Genomic DNA, 26177 nt, shown 5'->3' with positions numbered 1-26177 from the left:
TTCGAAAATTATAATTAATTAATTATTTAATATAATTTTGAAAATTACAAAATAATTTATCTTTTAATTAATTAATTATCTTATTAATGAAAATATCCAAAAACTAATTTTTCAATTTTCCATTAATTAATTAATTAAAATTGAAAAATCTATCCCTGAAAATCTGTGCAGTACACGCCAACTGTGTGTGGTCGTGTACCACACTATATTTTAGGGATATTTGATTTTTCTATTTTTATTTAATTATTTATTCAAACTATATTGTCAGATAAAAATCTAACAACCTGATAATTAATTCAATTTTGAATTAAATATCTTTTCAACTAATTATCAAATATAATTAATTATTTGAACAACTATCAATCTTTTAAATTCAAATCTAATTTGAAATTATTAGATTATTATCTCCCACTCAAATAAAGATATTTAGTTAATTCTATCAATTAATTAAAATCAATATAAAATTTGAAATTAAATATTTAATTTATTATAATTTCGAAAATTATAATTAATTAATTATTTAATATAATTTTGAAAATTACAAAATAATTTATCTTTTAATTAATTAATTATCTTATTAATGAAAATATCCAAAAACTAATTTTTCAATTTTCCATTAATTAATTAATTAAAATTGAAAAATCTATCCCTGAAAATCTGTGCAGTACACGCCAACTGTGTGTGGTCGTGTACCACACTATATTTTAGGGATATTTGATTTTTCTATTTTTATTTAATTATTTATTCAAACTACATTGTCAGATAAAAATCTAACAACCTGATAATTAATTCTATTTTGAATTAAATATCTTTTCAACTAATTATCAAATATAATTAATTATTTGAGCAACTATCAATCTTTTAAATTCAAATCTAATTTGAACTTATTAGATTATTATCTCCCACTCAAATAAAGATATTTAGTTAATTCTATCAATTAATTAAAATCAATATAAAATTTGAAATTAAATATTTAATTTATTATAATTTCGAAAATTATAATTAATTAATTATTTAATATAATTTTGAAAATTACAAAATAATTAAATATTGATTAATTTTGTTAATTACAACTAATTTGTAATTAATTAATTAATCACTATTATCACATAATTGCATATTCGGCCCGAAGAACAAATTTCTTCTTAAATATGTCTTTCAACCATTTTTCACTTTATATCAACTCTTGCCTTGAGTAGTGTTGATAAAGCCGCTGTGGGGACCTATGGACCTATAATTCCAAGCTCCAATAAATTTAAGATTATTAATTAAACTCTTTAATTAAATAATCTTAATTTATTAATCTCTTGATTACTCCACTATATATATGAGATTGCACTATTGTAATTATAGACATTTCATTTACTGAGTACTTTATAAAATAAAGCGTCCATTGATATAATCATTACATACAAATTTACCCTCTAATAATGGTTCATAATTCATTGGGAATAAAATTATCATTTTACCCTTTTAATTATATCTTGTTTCCTTAAGTACCATTGACTTTACTAGTGAAGGTTAATTCATAACTAAATTATGAATTTGAGCTCAATAACCTTTCAGTCCCAAAAGTCAACCTTTAAGAGAACCATTATTCAATTTCTTACGAGAAGGTATAGATTCCATATATGTTTAATATGTCCCCAGCCATTTACATTAATGAGTTCCCAAAAAAAAAAAGTTTATAGCCTGATCATTCTGACAGACCCTAACGAGTGAATCAAAGAACTCATATAACATAAATAGGAGTTCATAGTAACTTTAGGATTAAGATCTATTTATATATGATCATCAGTTGATATATTTAATTAATACTTCGAAACGGTATTTAACTAAGTATTAATAAACATATCTGGTCCAGTTCTATATATTCTCTAATATATAAAGTACCTCCACTAAAGTGTCCTACTACACTAGTGTTGACGCGGTTCTTCGCCAACAGGTAATTAAGAAAAGAAGAGAAAGGGATTAGTGCTCAGGTTGAACCGAAATAGATAAATGATCTTAGGAATGAAAGGGTGACTCAAAATACGTTTTTTAAGTGGTTCAAAGGTTAAAATCCTTCTACTCCACTAGTCAGTATTATTGCTATATACTGGGTATTTGATTACAGGGTATTTCTTACAATCGAGAATCCAACCTCTATTAACTCCCAAGGTCTCCATATTTATAGGAGAAGGCACCTGGGAGTTGGTAAGAAGGTCATCCCGTGACCTTCTTACCTATCATGTCAACTCTGTGACATTCATGATTAATTCCCAAACCTGACACATAAGTGTGGTCAAATCAATAGATAAGGGGATAATGGGCCGCACGGCCCAAACCAGTCGTGGGTGTGTGAATACGCACGTTCCTGCTGCGTGTCCGAGAAGTCAGGGATATATCAAACACGTGATGTCTGATATATGCACGTTTACCTTGCGTGGTTGACTTTATAAAAGGTCACAACCCTCACATCCAGCTCGTACCACGAGCTGGACGATTACCTCGACCTGCGGCCCTCAGAGTCCAGACTCAGTCCTTGAGCAGTCTTGGCGAACCCTTAGGTTACCTCAAGCTAAGGAGGTAGGACCTTACGATGGAAGCTCTGGTTTTGGGGATGTCCACGTGGTAGTCATGGTTAGGCCGTATCTTAGCTCACTAATCAGCCCGTGGGAAAATCAGGGCGTACATCTGCCCCCCAAGCCTCTGCTCGTGGTACACGACGTCGTGTAGGGCCACAGCAGGGGATTTTAGGCTTCCCCGTGAACTCTTCATATTCCACATTCTACGTAGGCGCCGAATATGTGGAACATCATGGTTGGTGACGGTACGTCTTCCGAGAACCGCATTAAATGGCCTAGCCTATGCCCAGCCGCCGTTTCATCTTTAGAGTGGAGGGCCTTGGATCCCACATCAGGGCAATCTAACGGCCCTCTTCACATGACCCTTCACGCATATAAAAAGGGGTGGCCACCCTACGCACGGGCCACCCGTTCATTTGCAATCTTTTTCAAAAACTTTCCCCATCTTCTCTCTTCATCTTCAAGAGAAAAAACCCTTTTCTTCCCGACCGCCATTCCTATCGTTCAAGAAGTTCAGGCGCAGAGACTCCTTCGAAGCCTTGGAACCAACTGCTCTGACGAAGCCCCAACCCAGGCGATACTCTCATCCACTTCCCAGCCAAACACTCTGTAAGTCTCCTGACTATGCACGTTTCGAAATTATTTATTACTATAGCTTAGGTAAATATTTATTGTAGCTACATGCAAGGGTTTGCTGGGTTTTGTGGGAATGAAGGGTGAAAGCCTTTTAGGTTAGGGTATCTTTGTAGTAGAAAACCGTTTAGGAGCACGGTTTACAGGATGCATTTTCTGGGGAAAATTTATGGGTAGGATTTTTGGGACATTAGTTCAAAATATCTAGTATTTTGGGTGCAAAACCGGGTAGCTTAGGGGACACGCTTCATAGGCGGTTTTGCCTCTCATGCCTATTGGAACTTTCCCTCCAAGGAAAAATTTTAATCTGACCTTCCTGACACACGAATTCCGAGTAATCGGGGATCTATTGGGAGCACAGGCGCGTGTTCATAGAACCGCGTGGTCTGACTCTCCACAAGTTGGGCTTACCTCAGCTCGTGCAAAGAACATTTGATTTTTCCTCATGCTCAGGTCGCTTTTTTTGAAATATTTTCTTTTATTCACTAGGCGACCAAATGGCACCGAAGAAGAATGCCCCAAAAAGGACCGCCGGCAGCTCGGCCTCCCAGCAAGACAAAGGAAAGGCGGTGATGGCCGAATCCCCAATCCCTCACTTCGGGCCAGCGGTGGAACAAGAGCTCGAGGTGGCTCCTGATGCGTTCTTTGAGGCGGAGAGGATCGTCGCAAAGATTACCGACCAAACGAAGGTCAACAAAATATTCCTCTCCCACAACATCGGGCTGGGGAGAGCATCAGTGATTGCCCGACCTCCCGCACAGGGCGAGCGGAGCTGCGCGCCGCTTGACGAGGCATTTGCGGCCTGGAGTGACGAGCATTTAAGGCGGGGGCCTTCCTCCCGTTGGATCAGTATTTTGCTGACTTCCTCAATTACGTGAAGTTGGCCCCCTTCCAGCTCCCCCCCAATTCTTATCGGCTGTTGGCGGGGTTAAGATATTTATTCTTGAAACAGGAGTGGGAGGTCCCCACTCCTGCAGACATTTTGTACTTTTTCTGCCTTAAGGCTAGCCCGGAGCAGTGGGGGCGAGGCGACGGGTTTTATTACTTAACCCGATTCCCCAACACAGCTGCGGTCATCGAGCTGCCCAGCCACCCCAACAACTTCAAAGATCAATTCTTTATGTCGACGGGGTTCAGAAACTGCGAGCTCCACTGCTTCAATCGTTCTCGTAAGTGCTTTTCAACCTTAGCTCGTAAGTTAAGTATCGTTTAGCTCCTCCTGTATCCCTTTCTGGCTTAGATTAATCCTGCAGCTATCTTTGTGAGGACAGAGAAATCTGTGACCCTCGGGGCCCAATACAAGACACTGGCGGGCTTGCCCCCCAGTGAGAAGGATTACCGCGTGCTCGTGACAGACGAGACGATGGTGGCCTGCAAGCTGATTTTCCCAAATTAGACTTTGAACCTAAGGAGGCCCCGGGGGCTTCCCCTAACTCGCGATACTAGACCTACCATTGTGGAGGAGGTCACGGGGGACGAAGATGAGGAGGATGAGGACGACGAGGTTCCCCTCGTGAGGAACAGGAAACGGGCGCTGGAGGTCGCCCAGAGAACGGACGAGGAGAGGATCCGGTCCTGAGCAGCCGCGGGTCCTTCTGGCCAAGGTAACCCTTACATGTTTAGGAATTTAGATAGGGCCATTGCCGACCCCCGGCTAGCTAGGTTCAATCCCAGACAGCTCGTCCAATGTCACCGAAGTGATCCGGCCTGGATACAACCCTGCTCCACTGTGTCGACCAGCTCGTGCTGGATTACCAAGATAGCCGACCTAGGGGTACCGTAGTCGTAGATAACACCCTAGCCTTTAGGTCGATCTTATTTGAGGAGTATGGGACCAACCTTTGGTCATGGCCATCACTCCGGAGAGGTGCCGTAACTCCGGGACTTAGGCAATATGTAGAAGAATCTAGTTCGGAGCCAGAGTCGGATCCAGAACTTGCGCCAGCTCGGGAAATAATCGACTTAGATTCTCCCGCAGAAGCTCCGGGGCCGATGGTCGTAACCATAGGTTCTTCTTCTAGCTCAGGGGTAGGATCCCTTTTAGTATATATATACACTTGAATCTCTCTTTGCTTTTGTTTTTGAATGGCTGTTAACTTTTGTACTAACCATGTCTTTGCTTTCGCAGAAGAGATGTCTTAGCCCAACGGGAGTCTGCGAGCTGTGTTCGCCAGGGGGAACCCCTCAGCCGGGGACCCTGGGCCAAAAATGAAGAAGCTCCGGACATCGAAACAAGTCGCCGGAACCCCAACTAAATCTCCTGCAAAGGAGAAAGAGCAGCCCCCAACCGCCTAGGTCGCGGGAACTGTTCCTGCTGCTGCAGGGGGGAGCAACATGCCCCCACCCCCTCCGCGAGCTCCGACCCCCATCAGGGATGCAGGGGCGGAGCTCGAGGCTTCGGCGATTGTACCCTCCGAGGTACGCATCCCAGTCAATCCCCAGGACCTGGAGAAGATTCCAGAGGCCTTCTGGGGAACGGTGTATGAGTCGGCGAACTACACCGTCAGCCACATATACAAGTTCAACGAGAAGGAGCTTAGGGCCATCGAAACCAGGAGCCCGGTGGGCGTGCTGGAGTCTTCATTGGGCATGGCCCTAACGGTAAGCTAACCTCAACCTTTTATGGTTTTTGATTATTACACTTTGCCCTATTTTTTCTTTCTTCCTTCTTTTTTCCTAAGGCAATTGCCTCTCCGCTTTCGCAGAGCGCCGTTGCCCTTCACCGAAGCATCGCCAGGACCTAAACTCAGCTCGAGGAGACGAGGAGCGAGCACCAGGCGGTGGTGGCCACCCACCAGACTTCTCTGCAGACAGCTAAGGATGCCTTGGCGGCCTCCCAGGCCGAGCTGGAAGAGACTCGCCCGAAGCTTCAAGAGCTCGAGACTGCCCTCGCCACTGCGCGGGCAGACCTAGATGCCGTGAAGATGGAGGCCAAGGCCGCCCTGGCGGCCGAGCGGGCAACTTCAGACGCCGCCATGGAAGACATGTTCTACCATTACTAGGCCTATAACTAGGACGCCGACTTCTCCTTCCTGGCAGCGGCCGTCTGGGAACCCTTGCTGGAGAAGTTCAAAGCTCGCCTTGATAAAGAAGCGCCCTCTGAGGCTGGGGAAGGCTCCGGTGCAGCTGAGCAGGGTGAGACGGTGACCTCTAAGGGGCCAACTGGCGGAGCTTAGGGCCTTCCTCACTGTGCCCTTTTCTTGAATATTTTAAAATTTTTGTGCAACTTCTGCATGAGGTGCTTACACCTCGAGACAATTTAACTATCAATTTTATTTTTAATTGATTTACTGCCCTTTGCCTCTATGCATTTTAGTTATCTTTTTTGAAAAACTTAGTTCGCGTTAATCTTTATCTATATCTCGAGCTCTTTAGGAAGAACAACGATCAATAGATTTAAATCAACTTCTAAGTTTTATGACCTGGTTATATCCAGGAACTTAATTTGAAAACTTAGTTCGTGTTAATTTTTATCAATATCTCGAGCTCTTTAAGAAGAACAACAATCAATAGATTTAAATCAACTTCTAAGTTTTATGACCTGGTTAAATCCAGGAACTTAATTTGAAAACTTAGTTCGTGTTAATTTTTATCAATATCTCGAGCTCTTTAGGAAGAACAACGATCAATAGATTTAAATCAACTTCTAAGTTTTATGACCTGGTTATATCCAGGAACTTAATTTGAAAACTTAGTTCGTGTTAATTTTTATCAATATCTCGAGCTTTTTTAGAAGAACAACGATCAATAGATTTAAATCAACTTCTAAGTTTTATGACCTGGTTATATCCAGGAACTTAATTTGAAAACTTAGTTCGTGTTAATTTTTATCAATATCTCGAGCTCTTTAGGAAGAACAACGATCAATAGATTTTAATCAACTTCTAAGTTTTATGACCTGGTTAAATCCAGGATAGGACTTAGTTCGCGTTAATTCTTACCAATATCTCGCGTTTTTTAAGAAAAACAACGATCAATCGATATGAATCAACATCTAAGTCATTAAGGCGACCTGGTTATATCCAGGTACCATATGCCCCCCAAGTAACTGGGAAAGGGTCTTTCGTGGTTACTTTAGATTACACTTGAAAACATGCACAAATATAAACAAAAAGTTGATTCTCATTGCTTAATACATAAAAAATGGCCTTTCAGGCCTTACAAGTGAATCATTGATAGTATCTCTTCAAATGGATGGCGTTCCAGGTCCGTGGGACTGCCCCTCCATCAAGCCGAGCTAACTTATAAGTCCCCTCCTTAATGACCTCGATGACTTGATATGGTCCTTCCCAGTTCGGTCCCAAGACTCCATCTTTGGGGTCCTTACTGGCCAAGAAAACTCTTCTGAGGACCAGGTCGCCAACGCTAAAGGCGCGACTCTTGACTTTTGAGTTGAAATAGCGAGTGATCTTCTGTTGATAATGTGCGAGCTGGAGCTGCGAATCTTCTCGCCTTTCATCAATCAAGTCTAAAGAGGTGCAAAGAAGCTTGTGGTTGCGGTCCTGGTCATATGACTGGACCCTATGCGAAAGCACCTTAATCTCCACAGGGAGGACTGCCTCACTCCCAAAGGTCAAGGAAAAAGGAGTATGACCTGAAGAAGTCCGATGCGAGGTCCGGTATGCCCATAGGACCTGGGGGAGCTGTTCTGGCCAGACCCCCTTCGCTTCATCTAGTCTCTTCTTGAGGCTCGCCTTGAGAGTCTTGTTGACAGCCTCGACCTGGCCGTTCGCCTGAGGATAGGCCACGGAGGAGAAACTTTTCACAATTCCGTACCTTTCGCAAAATTTGGTAAACAAGTCGTTGTCGAACTAAGTCCCATTGTCGGAGACAATCTTCTTGGGTAGCCCGAATCGGCAGCTAATGTTCTTAACCACGAAGTCAAGGACTTTTTTGGAAGTTATCGTTGCCAGAGGTTCTGCCTCAGCTCACTTCGTAAAGTAGTCGATGTCTACCACTGCATGACGGACCCCGCCCTTTCCAGTAGGGAGGGCACCAATCAAGTCGATCCCCCAAACTGCAAACGGCCATGGGGAAGAGATCATCTTCAGCTCGACTGGGGGAGCTCGGGCAACTGTGGCGAATCGCTGGCACTTGTCGCACTTCTTCACGTATGAGATTGAGTCTTTGGACAGAGTTGGCCAGTAATAACCTTGCCTCAGGACCTTTAAGGCCAAGCTTTGCCCCCCAGTGTGATCTCTGCAAAAACCCTCATGCACTTCCTGCAGGATGGCCTTTGCTTCGCCTGGAAGAACACATCGGAGGAGAGGTAGGGAGTTCCCACGTCGGTATAACACCCCATCTACTATAGTGTACCTGGGAGCTTGATACAGAATTTGTCGCGCGTCATTACGCCCTTCAGGTAGCTTTCCCTCGACGAGATACTCAAGGATGGGGGTCATTCAGGTCGGCCTGGCGTCGATCATCTCGACCTCCGCCCTGGCTTCCTCTATACTTGGTTTCTCCAAGAATTCTACTGGCACTAGCCCCAAGGTCTCCATCTCCCCAGAGGTGGCGAGCTTAGCAAGAGCGTCTGCGTTAGCGTTCTGCTCCCAAGGTATCTGCTTGATCGAGCCCCGCCCGAACGCAGACAGCTCAACCTTTACCCTTGCTAGATAGGCAGCCATCTTGGGCCCTCGTGCTTGATATTCGCCCAGAACCTGGTTTACCATGAGCTGGGAGTCACTGAAGCACTGGACGGAGCTCGCCTTCAGCTCTTGAGCTATCCTTAGCCCGGCCAGAAAAGCTTCGTATTCGGCCTCGTTGTTGGAGGCCTTGAACCCGAACCTCAGCGCCGAGTGGAATCTATGTCCTTGAGGGGATATCAAAATGATTTCAGCTCCGGAGCCGTTCTCGTTGGATGAACCATCCACAAATATCCTCCACGATGCCTGGGCCGAGGTGACCTGGGGTGAGTCTTCTGCAGGATCCTCCCGGAATCCTGTGCACTCGGCTACAAAATCGGCCAGGGCCTGACTCTTTATAGCAGTTCGCGGAGTGTACAGAATCTCGAACTGGCTGAGTTCGATTGCCCACTTTAACAAGCGTCCCGATGCTTCAGGTTTTTGCAAAACCTGCCTTAAAGGCTGATCGGTCATGACGTGTATGGAGTGGGACTGGAAGTATGGCCTGAGCTTTCGCGAGGCCGTGATTAGGTAGAACGCCAATTTCTCCATCAACGGGTACCGGGATTCAGCTCTGAGAAGTCTCTTGCTGATGTAGTAGACTGGCTTCTGAATCCGGTCTTCTTCCCGGACCAAAACGGCACTGGCTGCATCCTCCGTGACAGCCAGGTAGAGAAAAAGAGGCTCTCCTGCTTTTGGTTTGGATAGTACAGGTGGCTTGGCCAGATGTGCCTTCAGGTCGAGGAAAGCGCTTTCGCATTCTTCTGTCCACTTGAACTTCTTATTTCCTCGGAGCAGGTTGTAGAACGGCAAACACTTATCGGTAGACTTGGAAATAAACCGATTGAGAGCTGCTACTCTTCTTGTCAGGCCTTGGACATCTTTTCGCGACCTGGGTGAGGGAAGCTCGAGCAGCGATCTGATCTTGTTGGGGTTTGCCTCGATTCCTCGGGTATTGACGATGAAACCCAGGAATTTTCCCGATGCGACTCCGAAATTGCACTTCTGTGGATTTAACCTCATGCCATACTCCCGTAGGATCTTGAAGCATTCTTCCAGGTCGGAAACATGGTTATCGACAGTCTTTGACTTGACTAGCATGTCATCAACGTACACTTCCATGTTTTTTCCGATCTGGTCTGCGAACATTCTATTCACCAACCTTTGATACGTAGCCCCGGCGTTCTTCAGCCCGAAGGGCATGACCTTGTAACAATAAACGTTAGTTGGGGTCATGAAACTGGTGTGCTCTTGGTCCACCAGATTCATGGCGATCTGATTGTAGCCTGAGTACGCGTCCATAAAGGACATGAGCTCGTGCCCCACCGTGGCATCCACCAATTGGTCAATCCTTGGCAATGGAAAACAATCCTTGGGGCAGGCTTTATTCAGGTCGGAGAAGTCGATGCAGGTTCGCCATTTCCCGTTGGGCTTCGGGACCAGCACGGGGTTGGCGACCCAAATTGGAAACTTGGCTTCATGGATAAAGCCGCATTTTTTGAGCCGGGCCACCTCTTCCTCCAAGGCTTCAGCTCGGGTTGTTCCTAGGCGTCTCTGCTTTTGGGACTTTGCAGGAACGCTTTTATCCAGATGAAGTGTGTGCATGATGACACTCGGGCTGATTCCCACCATGTCCTCGTGTGACCACGCAAACACATCCAGTTTATCTCGCAGAAATCTGATCAGCTCCTCCTTCCTCTCGCTGCAGAGGTTTTTTCCGAGCTTGACCATCCGTGATGGGTTCTGCGGATCAATGTTTACTTCCTCGAGCTCCTCAATAGCTTGGAGCTCGGATCTGTCCTCGCCTATTCGGGGGTCAATATCCTCACTTAAGACGATATTTTCCCCTTCGGCGCTTGAGGTTTTTCAATCTCAGGATCAGCTAAGGGTTCCTGAGATTCCTCTTCACCACCTTGGATGGCCATTGCCAGCTGCCCGGGTTTAGATTTTCCCTTCATGGAAATGCTGTAGCATTCCCTGGCAGCGAGCTGATTGCCATGGATAGTGCATATTCCCGTGGAAGTAGGGAATTTCATCGCGAGGTGGCGAATGGAAGTGACGGCCTCAAAAGCTATGAGCGTAGGTCGTCCCAAAATTGCGTTGTATGCAGCGGAGCAATCGATGACCACAAACTCGAGGAGTTTGGAGACTGTCCGAGATCCTTCTCCCAGGGTGATCACCAGCTCGATCGTCCCTATGGCCACCGATCCTTCTCCCGAAAAACCATACAACATCATGGAGGTCACCTTCAGCTCGGCGACAGTCAAACCCATCTTTTCTAACGTGGATCGGAATAGGAGGTTCACCAAGCTCCCATTGTCGATCAGCACCCTCCTAACCCTCCGATTAGCGAGCTGAACTGCTACGACCAGAGGGTCATTGTGCGGGAACTGGACATGGCCTGCATCATCTTCTATAAAAATGATTGGTTGCTTCTCCAATCTCTGTTTCTTTGGCAGGCGCTGTTCCGGGACGAACTCTACTCTATTGTGCGCCTTAAGTTCGTTGACGTACCTCTTCTGGGCACCCCTGCTCGTGCCATCCATATGCGAACCTCTAGAGATGGTGGATATCTCCCCTCCTACCACGGGAGGGGGGACGTCCTGATCTATCCGAGACCCGAGCTGACTGGCCGGGACTTCCGGAGCAGGTCGACTTGCTAGGACCCTGTTCCGCGCGTACTGAGTTAAGGGGCCGGCTCGGATGAGAGTCTCGATCTCATCCTTCAGATGCCTACAGTCATCAGTATTGTGGCCAACATCGTTGTGAAAACGGAAAAACTTGGAGGTGTCTCTCTTCCCCTTCTGGTGCTTCAATGGCTCCGGCCTCTTCCAAGGGAGGCGAGTAGAGTTAGCTAGGAAGATATTCTCCCTAGACTGGGTGAGCTCTGTATAAGTCACGTAGACAGGCTTGAACTTGTCCATGGACTTATTCTTCTTTTGGCCGTGCTGGCTGCCTTCACCATTCCCCTTTCTTTTGCCTCCACCGAGATGGTTGTTTTGTGTGACGTTCTGGGTCGCTGCCACGAGCTCCGTTCCCACTCCAACGGGCTGATCAGGGACCTGGCTGGTTCCTGCAGCTGAGGCTTCGGCTTCCTCCAAGTTGATCCATTCCTGGGCCCTGTTGAGGAATTCGTTAACCGAGATGACTCCCTTTCTTTGTATATCTTTCTAGAGATCCCCTCCGACGAGGATTCCAGTTCTCATGGCCATGAGCTTGGAGCTATCATCCGCGTCTCTGGCCCGAGCAGCGACATTCGCAAATCTGCTCAGGTAGGCCTTCAGAGTTTCGCCGGGCTGCTGTCTCACGTTAGCCAGAGAGTCGGCCTGAACGCGGGAAGCCTGGGAGGCTCGGAATGCCCTTTTGAAATCAGCCGAGAAAGTTTTCCAGGAGCTGATTGACTGTCTTTTGCCTTGTTTGAACCACTGCCTGGCTGGTCCAGTCAGTGTGGAAGGGAATATCAAGCATCTCAGCTCGGGGCCAATGTTGTGAGCCATCATCAGGGTGTTAAACATCCCCAGATGATCCGACGGATCTCCGTCTCCATTGAACTTAGACAGGTGCGGCATACGGAAACCAGGTGGGTAAGCCGTCGCTGCTATGCTGGGGGCGAAGAGCTCCATCTCGTCCCCTGAATCATATTCATCTTTTTCTTTTTCTGACAGGAGCTTCCTCATCAGCTCCTCCATCTGGGCCAGGCGCTCAAGGGTTTGGTCCTGATGTCCTTGGTTATTCCGGGGCTGTTCAACAGCTCCGGATCCATTGTACATATTTGGTGGGTTATTGCCCCTCCTATCTTGAGAAAGATTATTTGGGGCATTCCCGGCGTTACGTACTTCGGACAGGGCCCCCCCTGAGCGAGCATGGCTGTCACCTCCTGCTGGCTCCCCTCTATGAGAGTTAAGGCGATCTCGCAGGTCGCCCCCCTGGGTGGCTTGCAGACTTTTTGCCGAGCTCAAGTGCTGATGCAGGTCTCTGCCAGAAAGGTCACTCCGTCGACTGCCGGTCCAGTAGCTCCTGCTAGAGAGGCTCGGAGTTCGCCTTTGGTGCTGAGGATATGGGCTTTCCCTTGGCGTCCTGCTACGTCGGGAAGGTCCGGCTGATGGCGGGTTTCTCCTACTACTTCCATAGGCCGGGTTATCTCGGACGGGCCGAGGAGGAGATGGATATCTGATTGGAGACAGAGGATGCCTGACCGGAGAGGCGATCCTAGTTCCGTCAGGACGGATCAAATTAGGTGGGGGCCTTTCGGCCCTGCCAACCTGCGGGTCCCGCGCCTGGCGGTCTGGACGAGGCGTAGGATGGCTGTTGGGGACGGGCTGACACTGTGAGCCCTCCCCGGACCTCCTTCTGGAATTTCCTCGAGCTCCCCTGGGCGTGCTCGAGGCTGGTTGGGAGCTAGGGGTCGAAGTTCTGACCGAACGACTGTACTGCTGTTGTTCGGCTCTAGGCATTCCTCTGAAGTCTGCCTTTCGTCAGTGCGACGAGGGGGTGGAGTTGGCTATCAGAAGTCTATCCAAGCAGCTATGCCTGGACCGATTACCCCAGTGAGACTAAGGAGACTCGCCTTGCCTCTCTCTGAAGCGCTAGAAAATTACCTCAAGTCCTTCCTTGCTGCTATTTTTTTGAACGACAAACATCCTTGAGATCTCACACCAGGATCTTCTAAAATGTTCTCAGCACACAAAGAACGAGTGTGGGCTCGCCATACAAAATAATAGGCAAAATCTATTTATTAGATGTTCTCAACACATGAGATCTGATAAAGTTTGGACTTAAGTTTGTGAAGAACAATGACCTATGCTTGTATCACTACTCTATTTCTCTAAGGGAGATTTCACGATAAAATTTTCTATCACTGAAAAGTATCGCTCTGAAAAACCGATCTCCTATATTTAATATATCCAATATATTAAAACTAAAATATTAGTTATTTAAAATAATTTTAAAATAACTAATCAGTTATCAGATTTTGTTTAAATAATAATATTTTAATCATATTACAATATCTCATTATTTATTTAATATTTAAATAACTAAAATTATGGAACAAAAAAACTTCTAGAAGCTTCTTGTGTGTGTAGCACAGTGACTGTGCACTGTGCTACACGTGTGCCACATGCCAAGGAAGGCATGTGATTTTTCCTAATTTTTCTTATTATTTAAATACCAAAAATCCAAAAATAAATTAATTATATCTTTGTTAAATCAAATAATTAATTAATTACACATAATTATACAATAATTATGTTTAGTGCATAGAAAAAATATTTTACTTATCAAATAAGTCATTTTGCCTATTTTTGTATTTATCTTTGTCAGTGTTTGTTTGAGCCATTTCGGGGACCATGAACCTATAACATTAAGCTCTAATAAATTGAAACAAAATAATTAAACTATTTAATTATAATAGTTAATTTATTAATTATGATATTTCTCCACTATAAATTCATTATTGAACTCTTTATGTTATAGATATACTTTTACAAAAATCTTATTTTAAGCTGTCCATTGATATAACCATCTTACAATAGTTCAACCCTCTAATTAATTAGTTCATAAATTAGAATGGAAGAATTACCATTTTACCTTTCTAATTTACTTCTTATTCCTTAAGTACCATTAATTCACTAGTGAATAATTAATCTATAATCTAATTATAGATTTGAGCTCAAAATCATTCAGTTCCAGAATTAACCCTTAAGGGAACTAATATACGATCCGTTAGGAAAGATTAGATTCCATATTGTTGAGACATGTTCCTAGCCATCCATGATATTAAATCTCCAAAACAAAAGTCATTAGCCTCATTCTATGAAGAGACCTTAACGAATGAATCAAAATTTTTAATAAACATGAACAGGAGTTCATGAACACTCAGGATTTTGGTTGATCTATAAATGATCAACAGTTATGATATGAATTACAAGTCTTTATTATTAAATGGGTTTTGGATAAAGACTTTTATTCATATCGGTCCATGTCATATATAATCATATTATATAAAGCACATTTACCGAGATGTCTTACCAAATCAATAATCTGAATCTAGATTATTTGTATCAACATGATACTCAGCAAACCGTACTTACAACCCCAATTAAAGAATTCAATAACTTCAATTTGTTGTTGTTGACAATTTTTATTCATTCATGTGATCTGAATTATCTCATACAAGATCACATCCTCAATAATGAATATGGAATTTTTCTGATATTTACAAAATTATTCAAACAATAATTTAATAATCTAAATATAACAATAATTGACCATTGTATTTATTTATTCATCGAAATAATAAATGTCTTTTACATGCTTTTAGGACATACTCCTAACAATCTCCCACTTGTACTTAAAGCAAGTAGGACATTTCTCTTAATCCCATATTACGTACATGACCCTTGAATTGCTTTGCAGGAAGCGTCTTCGTAAACGGGTCTGCCAGGTTGTGTTCTGATGCGATTTTTAGAATGGACACATCTCCTCTATGTACGATTTCTCTGACTAAGTGGTATTTGGGCTCTATATGCTTTCCCCTCTTGTGGCTTCTTGGTTATTTAGAATTAGCCACTGCTCCACTGTTGTCACAGTAAAGAACAAGTGGTTTCTCCACTTCTAGAACCACTTCCAGATTTGTGTAGAACTTTTTCAGCCAAACTGCTTCTTTAGCTACTTCACAAGCTACTATGTATTCAGCTTCCATGGTTGAATAAACTATATTGGATTGCTTAATGCTTCTCCAGACAACTGCTCCACCACCAAGAGTGAATACTGACCCAGAAGTAGACTTTCTACTATCTCTGTCTGATTGAAAATCAGAATCAGTGTAACCATTGGGGTTCAGGTCTCCACCTGAATATACAAGCATATAATCTCTAGTATTTCTAATATACTTGAGAATATTCTTCACTGCAATCCAATGAATCAATCCAGGATTGGATTGATAACGACTAACTATCCCTGCTGCATAACAAATGTCAGGTCTTGTACACTACTTAGAGTACATCAGACTGCCTACTGCTGAGGCATAGGGATACTATCTCATGTCTTCCTCTTCTTGAGGTGTTTTGGGACACTGCTCCTTGGAAAGGAATACTCCAGAATGGGTTGGCATATCACCCTTTTTGGAGTTTTGCATATTAAAGCGTTCTAGCACCTTATCAATATAAGTTGCTTGAGACAGTGCCAAAGTTTTGTTCTGTCTATCTCTAAGAATCTTAATGCCTAGAACATACTTGGCTTCTCTCAAATCTTACATTTGGATTTGTTCAGCTAACCAGTTCTTTACCCATGATAATGATGTTACGTCATATCCAACAGTAATATATCATTTACGTAAAGAACGATGAATACTACTATACCATCTTTGATTTGTTTACAGACACGAGATTCGTCAACATTTTGTTCAAAAACCATATGTTTTACTTGTGTCATCAAATCTAAGATTCCAAGATCTAGAAGCTTGTTTGAGTCCATGAATGGACCTAAGAAGCTCGCAAACCTTTTGCTCTTGAACTTTTTAATTTGAACCCTTCTGCTTGAGACATGTAAATGGTTTCGTCAAGATAGCCATTCAGAAAAGTTGTTTTGACATGCATTTGCCAGATCTCGTAATCCATGCACGCAGCTATGGAAAAGAGTATACGAATGAATTTTAGCATGGCTACAGGAGAAAAGGTTTCTTCATAGTCAACCCCTTCTTTCTGTGTGTAACCTTTGGCTACAGGCCTTGCTTTGAAAGTCTCTACTTTCCCATTCGCTCATCTTTTCTTCTTGAATATCCACTTGCAACCAATGGGTTTGATATTCTCAGGTGGATCTTTAAGAACCCAGACAGAATTGGAATACATCGATTCCATTTCTTGGTTCATGGCTTCTTGCCATTTTTCCTTGTCAGAATCATTCATTGCATCTTTAAATGTCAATGGATCATCTTTGTTTGTGTCAGACACAAGCATTTGAACTTCGTGTTCATAGTGTGTGGGTTGCTTACTAACACTCCCACTACGACGAGGTTCTCTACTATTCTGACTAGAACTAGCAATTTCCTCTTGCCATTTTTCCTTGGTTATTGCTGGTGACTTTGCAACTTCATTCGAGATCATCTCCTCCAGAACAGCCTTTCTGCGAGGTTTATGATTATTAACATAGTCATATTCAAGAAAAGTTGCATTTGTCGATACAAATGTTTTATTTTCTTTTGGACTATAGAAAATTCCACCTCTAGTCTCCTTGGAATATCCCACAAACATGCACACTTCAGAGCGTGATTCAACCTTCCTGGTCATTCCTTTAAGCACACGTGCAGGACACTCCCAAATTCGAAAATGGTGTAAACTAGGTTTACAACCATTCCATAATTCTATGGGTGTCTTTTGGATAGACTTAGATGGAACAACATTCAATATGTCTAGAGCACATTGAATCGCATAGCCCCAGAATGACAGTGGTAATGATGAGAAACTCATCATTGATCTAACCATATCTAATAACGTTCTATTCCGTCTTTCTGAAACACCATTTTGCTGTGGCATTCCAGGTGCTGTGAGTTGGGATTGAATGCCATGCTCACGTAGATGGTCCTCGAATTCAAAGTCCAAGTACTCTCCTCCTTGATCAGATCAAAGTGCTTTTAGTGATTTACCTAATTTCTTTTCAGCATGCTATAGACGCCCTTGACTCATAAGCCAAGCCTTAAAACCCTTGACTGATAAGTCGAGCCTTATAAACTTTCGACTTGTAAGCCGAGTCCTTTAAACCTTTGACTTATAAGCCGAGTCTTTTAAACCTTTGAATTATAAGTCGAGTCTTTTAAACCTTCGACTTATAAGATGAGTCTTTTAAACAAATATATCCTTGACTGATAAGCCAAGCTTTTCATCAGCATCATAGATGGATCCTTGACTTATAAGCCAAGATTTAGTTAGATGATAGATCCTTGACTTATAAGTCTAGCTTTTTCAATCAAATATAACCAATAAGCTCTCAAATTATAAGTTGAGCCTTTCAATCAGATATAATAGGTAACCCTTGACTTATAAGCCGACTTTTTCAATCAGATATACAGATAAGCAGTTATTACTTAACACAAGTAAATACAATGCAATTATCATGTTTAATAAAACATCCTTAGCATAGTTATAACCATGTACTATAATCGGGCCAAGCCCTAAACATAGACTGGGTGTAGTTTTCTTACCTCAGGTCTTGAGTAAATAGTGTCTGACGACCCTCGAGTATGGTACTTTCCTCCCGACCCTAACGGTTCACCCTAGTCACAACCATAACTATCAGGAACGAGCTAATAAAGGCTTCCGTACCAAGTCCTAGCCTCTGGGACCTTGCATTCTACTAACCCGGGTAGTAGAACCATTCCTGAAGCCCTTAGGTTTGGGTTCCCAGCTCCTAAAACCTACTTTTGATCATTTCCCTAATTTGAGTCACGATGCCCCCCATTTAGGGCCGCAGCACAACAAGTCAGAGAGCCTTGAGCCCAAAACTATAGGGCACGCGCTGCGGCGTGACCCACCTAGCGCCACAGCACCAAGGTGGTTCGAGTCACTTGTTTGTTCGCGCCGCGGTGCCAAGGCGGTTCAAGGCACCTGCTTGTCCCTCTGAGTTCATAAAGGCCGCGACACCCCAAGAACAGGGTCGCGACGCGACCCTGCGAACTCAGAAAACTAGCAATTTTCATAATCATAAACCTTCCAAAAATTATCCAAAAAAAATGATTTTCACTTATTTCGACCAAAGAATGGTCCAAACAGCTTAAAAACACAACAAAAAACTCTAAAACTCAATCAAAACTCTATACAACTAAGAATTCAATGAAACTTTCAAAAACTATAAAAACCAAAACCAAAACCAAAACTCAAATAATTGAGTTACCTCTGATTGAGTTCGACTCTAGCTATGTTTCCTTAAGCTTATAAGCTTTCAATTCCACCAACCCTTGCTTCAAAGCTCAAGGATCAAGAGCTTTTTCAAAAAAAAAAAAACAATCACTTAGAGAGAGTGTAAGAGAAAACGCGAGAGAGAGAGAGAGTTCTGTTTTTCTTTTGCCCTGTTTTTCTCTCCCCCCTGAGTTAATAAACTCAAATGCATTAGCCTAAGGGTCCAAAAGACCAAAATTCCCCTAAGGCCAAACTTCTCCCTCAAGGCCCACTAAGGGCAAAATCGTCATTTGACCCTCCTGTCTCACAATTAGGGCTGGAAATTCGTGTTATCGTCATAATCGTGTCGACACGATTATGACACGACACGATTAGGGTAAACACGAACACAACACGATTATTATTCGTGTCTAAAATCCAAACCCGTACACGACACGATTATCTTAGCAGGTCACACGACACGACACGATAACACGTTTAATAAATTTGTTGTTTGACACAAATCTGAAACTGTATTAAACGTGTAATGACACGACACGAAATTGACATGATTAACATAATAATGAAAATTATAAAACCTGTCACTCAAACACACAATAATACAACAATTACAAACACCATACATAAATTCATAGGTTTAATCTACTCAAACATAATATAAAGGTGATAAATTCAAATTACCAATCTTGATCTCAAACATAATATAAATGATGAATTCAAAGTTCTAGTCTCTAAGTTAAACTAATAACAAGTTGGCTCATCAATCTCCATTGTTAGGCAATTTCAAACTTTGAAGTTCAACCTGCAGAGAGTATTAAAGGAAAATCAAGATTTACATAGTGAGAATGGTGCACATAAAAAATTATAAATATAATAGCAAATAAAATATTCAAAATACCTTCCATTACTACATTACTGTCTTGTTGAACACTGTCATGAGAACTTTGAGTTTGAGAAGATGTTGAATATGTATAGTCATTGATATCCAAGTTAAGCACATCATCAATAATTGTATCCACAGCCATATGAATAGATTTTGTGTTCTCTATATACATTTATAAAACAAAAATTAACATATGATATATATATATAATAAAATAGATGATAAAAAATCGATTAAATTACCCATATCTCCAAATAGCCAATCTCTTGTGCAAATCAATGACTCAACTATGTCTGGCTTAAGTGAACTCCTATATTGATCAAGTACTCGACCACCCACACTAAATGCAGCTTCTGAGGCAACAGTAGATATAAGAATGCTCAAAACATCACGAGCCATAGCAGCAAGCTCAGGATATCGAAACTGATTTCCTTTCCAATAGTCAAGAATATCACAATCTACATTGATACTTAATCTTGGTTCATCTAAATAAAATTCCAATTCATATTTTTGTGTAGCTGCTTGTTCTTGATTTTCAAAAGAATGAAAGTCCTACAATCATTTAAAAATCAAACTCAAACCAATATGAAAGTAATATAATAGAATAAAAATTCAAAATATTAAACAAGTTATATTTACCTTCATGAGAGTCTTATTTTTTTTAAGTACTGATTTCCTGGAAGTGTTTGGAGCATCACTTTTAGAAGATAATGACATAGAAGGCTTCTCTGTAGAGTACTTAGAAAATAATTTGTGTAAATTCTCCTTTACCTCAAGAAATTGTGGTGATCCCTTTACACCATAAACTTTGGTATATGCATAATCCACAAAATTCAACTTGTAACAAGGATCAAGAACCACTGCAATGGCCAATATTATACTGAAATCTTTCCAGTACTTCTCAAATTTCTCAATCATTAAACTACCCATACTTGATAGATATGAATCATCACTCTCCTTTGCTGTTTTCAGTGAAAAATAACAAGAATACACTGATGGAAAATACAAATTATATGCGGGATACTCAGTTCCAGAGAAACTACAAGTGACATTGTAAAATTTTTCTAAGAATTCATTAATCTTCTCAGTTTTTTCCCATTCGTGTGGTAAAGGACAATACTTGTAGCTTCTGTCAATTAATTCGAAATGGAAAAATGCCCGACGATAATATATAGCCCTATCAAGCATAAGGAAAGTTGAATTCCATCTAGTTGGCACATCTTGCTTTAAACCCCTCTTAGAGTCAAGACCTACAAGATTGACACATTCTAGAAACTTCTTCTTTCTAACTTGTGAACCTCTAACATATTTTGCACTTTCACGAATTTTTAGAACCACACCATCAATATCTTTCAACCCTTCTTGCACTACCAAATTGAGAATATGGGCACAACAACGGATATGAAAAAATTTACCATTGCAAGGAAGTGCATTTTTAGCTGTCAAATCTTTTTGCAATAAATCAACAGTCACATTATTGGAAGAAGCATTATCCAAAGTAAGAGCAAACAAATTCTTTTCAATTCCCCATTCACATAGTAACTCATACATTGTTGAACATATTGCAACACTAGAATGTGGTGGAGGAATGAAACAAAAATTTAGAATTCTTTTTTGTAGCACCCAATCTTTATCAATAAAATGAGCAGTAATGGTTAAGTAACCATCAGTCACTATAGAAGTCCACAAATCAGATGTCAAACAAATTCTACTAGAATTATTATTCAACATTGATTTAATCCTTGCCTTTTCTAGTGCATACATCTTAACAACATCAACCTTTGCAGTATTCCTAGTTACTAAAGTGATTCCAGGATACAAATATTCATATGTAGCTCTCACACCTTCATATTCAACAAATGAAAAAGGCAAATCATGTAAAATTATTGCACGAGTCATCAATTCATGAAAGTGATTCAGATCAAACCTTTTTGAGCCTAAGGCCATAATTCCTTTGTCTTGAGAAACCACTAGCTGCCCAAGATCACGAGTGTCTCTTCTTTCACAACTTTTCATGTGACGACTTAAGTTTCCAGTCCCATACTTGGGGTTAGCATTATATATTTTACCACAATGCTTGCATTCAACTCTTTGTGTTTGATTATCTTGATCCAAAGGAAGCATATTAAACAAGACCAAACATTTGAAGTCAATTTTCTTCTACGTTTTCCTTTTGTAGTTTTAGAATCTACCTCATTTTGAGTTGACTCTTCTGTGTTTTCAATAGTCATATTAGTGTTATGTGACTGCACCAAACTCTCTTTAACACCCTGTGGTTGATCTTCCATCTAGCATAAATATTGAAGATAGAAATTCATAACAATTAATATCACAGAGAAACAATTAATGAGAAAGAAACTACAAAAGAAAATCTGAAGAAAAAAAATTACTTTAATCATCATCCAGCATAGAAAATATATAGGAAAAAAATAACAGAGTAAAATTACCTTGAGTCAATGCCTTGAAAATACAAACTCCCTGATCCAATATCTGCAAGATAAATTCACAAATCAAATCTCAGTGAAGCTCCAAATCTTTAGAAAAATCCCCCATCAATGATGTTAAAAATGCATTCCTGTCCCCTTTTTCTTGTCTAATAGTTACACATACACAGACCAAAACTTGTATACTCAAACCAAGACATTGAAAATGGTTCAGAATTCACATAACATTGGGAGCATATAACCAGTAAATACCAATCAACATAAATAAAAATGAACATAATATATAGCATTAATATTTACAGAATATAATAAAGCTAGTAGGCAATTTGTACACTAACATAACATTTATGTATGAATTAGAATTAGCAAAATTTGTATTCACAATGAACTAGTGGATTTGAAGCAGATTTAGTATGTAAACTCACCAAAAGACTTGAACACAGAAATTAAAAAATAAATAAAACCTAGTCTGTTTTCATCCAAGAAAGCAAAATACAATATCAGAATATAGAAATCAAGTTTGGCTGGGAAATCCAGAAAATAAGTAGCTAACCATATAAAAATTACAAGTAGGCAGAGCCCCATATTCAGAACAAAATCAATATTAGAATCCAAAAATAGAGAACCACTGTCTTTCGCTTGAGTGTAGAAATGCCCACCTAAAAACAAGGATATTAAAACTGAAACAAATCTAATTCATTCCCTATTGAAGTTGATATAACAACTTCAACATAAACTAATTATTATAACAACTTCAACTTTCAATTTATGATATAACAACATAAACTAATGCATTGCCTATTGAAGTTGATTGTCTACATTATAATTTATAACTAGAAACAAATCTAAACATATATAAATAACAGTACCGTTTTGTTGTGGGTGGCTGAATGACGAGAGGACGACCAAAGAAAGAGAGAGAGTGGTGGAGAGAGGAAGCTAGCGCAGAAGAGGATAGTGAGCCTTTTAATCTAGTGTCCGAACTCCGAAGCCCATCCTGCCCCTTTGTTATTTACAGAACAAGAATGGAAGGGAGAGTGAAAATGGGGAGGCTGTGTCGAGAGGGAAGGCTGTGTCGAGAGGGGAGGTGAGGTTGTGTCAAGAGGGGAGGCTGTGTCTGTGTGTGAGTGAGATTTTAAAGTGAGTTTTAGGGTTAGGGAAATATTATGTAACCCTAGTTTAAGTCATGGGCTTCAGATTGGGTTGGGCTCCTTAAATAAAAACTAAGGCTTTATTTTCATTTTTTTATTTAAGCTTTTATTAAGTTGCTGCCAGTGCCACCACATAATATAAATAAATTAAAATGTTTATATCATCTTAAACGTGTCTTAAGCGTGTCATTTTCGGGTTAAGCGTGTTGACCCAAAAATGACACGTTTAATAAACGTGTTAAACGTGTCGACACGATTATGACACGAAAATTAAATGTGTCATCCAAACCCATTTACTTCATGTCATTTTCGAATCGTGTCATCGTGTCGTATCGAAAATTGCCAGCCCTACTCACAATACACTTGAAATTCCCAGTTAATTCCGCTAAACCCAGAATATCACTATTTTTCCCAAAAAATGACTAATACTCTAGTGAGTCCCGGTAACTCACCGAAATACCTCTTGGCTCACCCTGAGTCGGGTATAAATCCCCTCGTTGTGACTAAACCGCTAACTTGCTCGAAAGGACCGACTCCTGCCGAATATCTCAAATATATTCATATAATAATGTGGTCTCAATCACATAATCATATAATTATAATTAGACCCTCAACGGATCAAAATTACAAATATGCCCCTTTAAGTAAAACTGGCTCACACATTTAATACACTCAAACATGCAACACATAGTCATATCATAACATAACTCACATAAATACATACTTAGTCCAATTATTTTATATATAAGCACATAACATTCCAATATTGCCCTCCTGGGCCCCCTAATCAAGGCATTAAGCCTTATTAGATATTTTGGGACGTTACAAATGTCACTTGTCTCTTTCTTAGATGCCACGTCATCAAGCCCAAAATTGGGTTAAACAATAATTATGTAATAAAGTGTGTGAGCAATGCAATTGATAAACAAAATGAATTCTATTCTTTATTAATAATAAAACGTGTTACACAAGAAATATGGTTTTACAAGGGTATAAAACCCAACAGTCGGATTGTTCAAGCCTTACCAAACTGCCAAGGATACTACTGAAAGTGCCACTGGAAATAAAACCAACGAGCAGGATGTTGGTGGGGAAGAGAGGCAAAGCAAGCAGCCTCAAGTGGTTCCTACCCCAACCAGAAGGAGAACTGGTGGGATTAGTCTTAGGGAGCCAGGGGAGGCTCAAATTAGAACACAAGTGACTCTTAAAGGTCATGGAAAAGGAAAACACGTGCTGGTTGAGGACCCCTTAGACATGTCCTCTTCAGAAGATGAGGGCAGCACTCCAAGTAATAATAAAATTACTTCTTCATTTTCTAAGTGTAATAGTAGGCCTTATGACTCATCCATTCCCCTTCTTGACTGTTCGAAGGGAAGGTGAATGTTTCTTGGTCGAACAAGACTTCATTTTTAAATTGTTTCTCTGAAGATAGTGTAGGCATGAGTACTTTACATTCCATTAACTATTTTTCTCAAATCATTTACCCTTTGCTCATTGTGCTAACACACTTGTTTTGTTTGCAGCCAAGTCAGATTTTGACACTTTCAACATCTATGCCTCAACCTCTCCTACAACCCCGACAAGAAAAAGCCAACGAAGAGAAAGGTTGTAGGTGTAGGATTGAGTCGAGAGAGGCGCCCAGAGAAACATGCCAAGTGTAATGATCCTTCTGTTGCTAATCCTCCTGCTCTTGTCTCATCTTATCAGACTCCTCTTTCGACCAGTTCTACTGATCCAAATGCTACTCCAGCTATCCTCCAAATGCTCTAGGCTTCATCTGAGGACATTAGCAGTCGTGCAACCAAGCTGTCTCAACACCCTCTGAGTACTGAGGCTTTTTCCTCCCTGGTCGATGCGACCTTAGACTCTGCTCTCGGTCGAGCTCTCTGGGAGACATTGTCGGTAATTACTTTGTTCAACATCTCCCTTATTTCAATCTTGCATATAATTCTTTTCTCTTATAATTTTCCTTCTCTTATTTTTCAGGGAGTTTCTTAACGCAAGTGTACGGCGTTGTTATAGTATAGTTTTGACTGGAAAGGATGTCAAACCCACAAAGATTGATTTATTAATTATGCTAATTACTAAAATCTTAAGCCTTTAATTTCAATTAGAGAAATTGAAAATAAAAAATTTCTTAATGAAAAAAATAAGAGAATAACAAGTAATAACAATGAACAAATTGAAAATCAAATAATGTTAACCTAGAATATTGATTTCTCTATTTCAAATTACGAATCTTAGTTTATCAATTATACCAATCTATTCCCCTAATTTGTAATTTAAATCATCTACATTTCTCAAGTGTAAGTGAAATTATACCTAATTAATCAACAAGATATCTCTATTCAATATTAATTAAACAAGAATTCATTAAGCAATATGGTTCTATTAATGAAACTCATAGAAATCATGGAATCTCTCAATCTCACACTTTTCCTATGTCATAAAATTCTAGGTCCAATTTAAGATTACTTCTCTCAAGTGTAAAATCCTAAATCTCAATTCAATTCAATGGATATCAAGCATTGAAAAGATAATATTAAACAAAAGAATACATGAACAAATTAGAGAAACTTCATGGGAAAATATCAAAATTTTAATTCAATAATTTAAAATAGTTTCATCAATACTCTAGAAAACATGTTTAGTTCATGATCACAAACATTAAACCAATAACATTCATGTTCATAACTAATTAAACTAAAAAGAAAAGTAAGACAGGAAAACTAGATTAGATGTTCAATTTGGCTTAAATTATTCTTCTCCTTATTCTCCAATGTATCCTCTGCCTCCAAGACGTTCCAAAAAGTCCCTTTCACTAAACCCTAAATTTATATTTATATCCCCCTAGAAATTTCCTCCAAAATTTCATTTAAAATTAATTAAAACTTGTAATCTACATGCACGACACAATGGCACCTGAAACCCTTCGAGATGTAACTTTTAAGTTCTAGCAGCAGCCTAGGCACAATAGCGCCC

Source organism: Humulus lupulus, chromosome 3, assembly GCF_963169125.1.
Source record: "Humulus lupulus chromosome 3, drHumLupu1.1, whole genome shotgun sequence".
In the NCBI taxonomy this organism is placed as follows: Eukaryota; Viridiplantae; Streptophyta; class Magnoliopsida; order Rosales; family Cannabaceae; genus Humulus; species Humulus lupulus.
The sequence above is the reverse complement of the archived record's forward strand: the minus strand, read 5'-3'. Positions refer to the sequence as shown.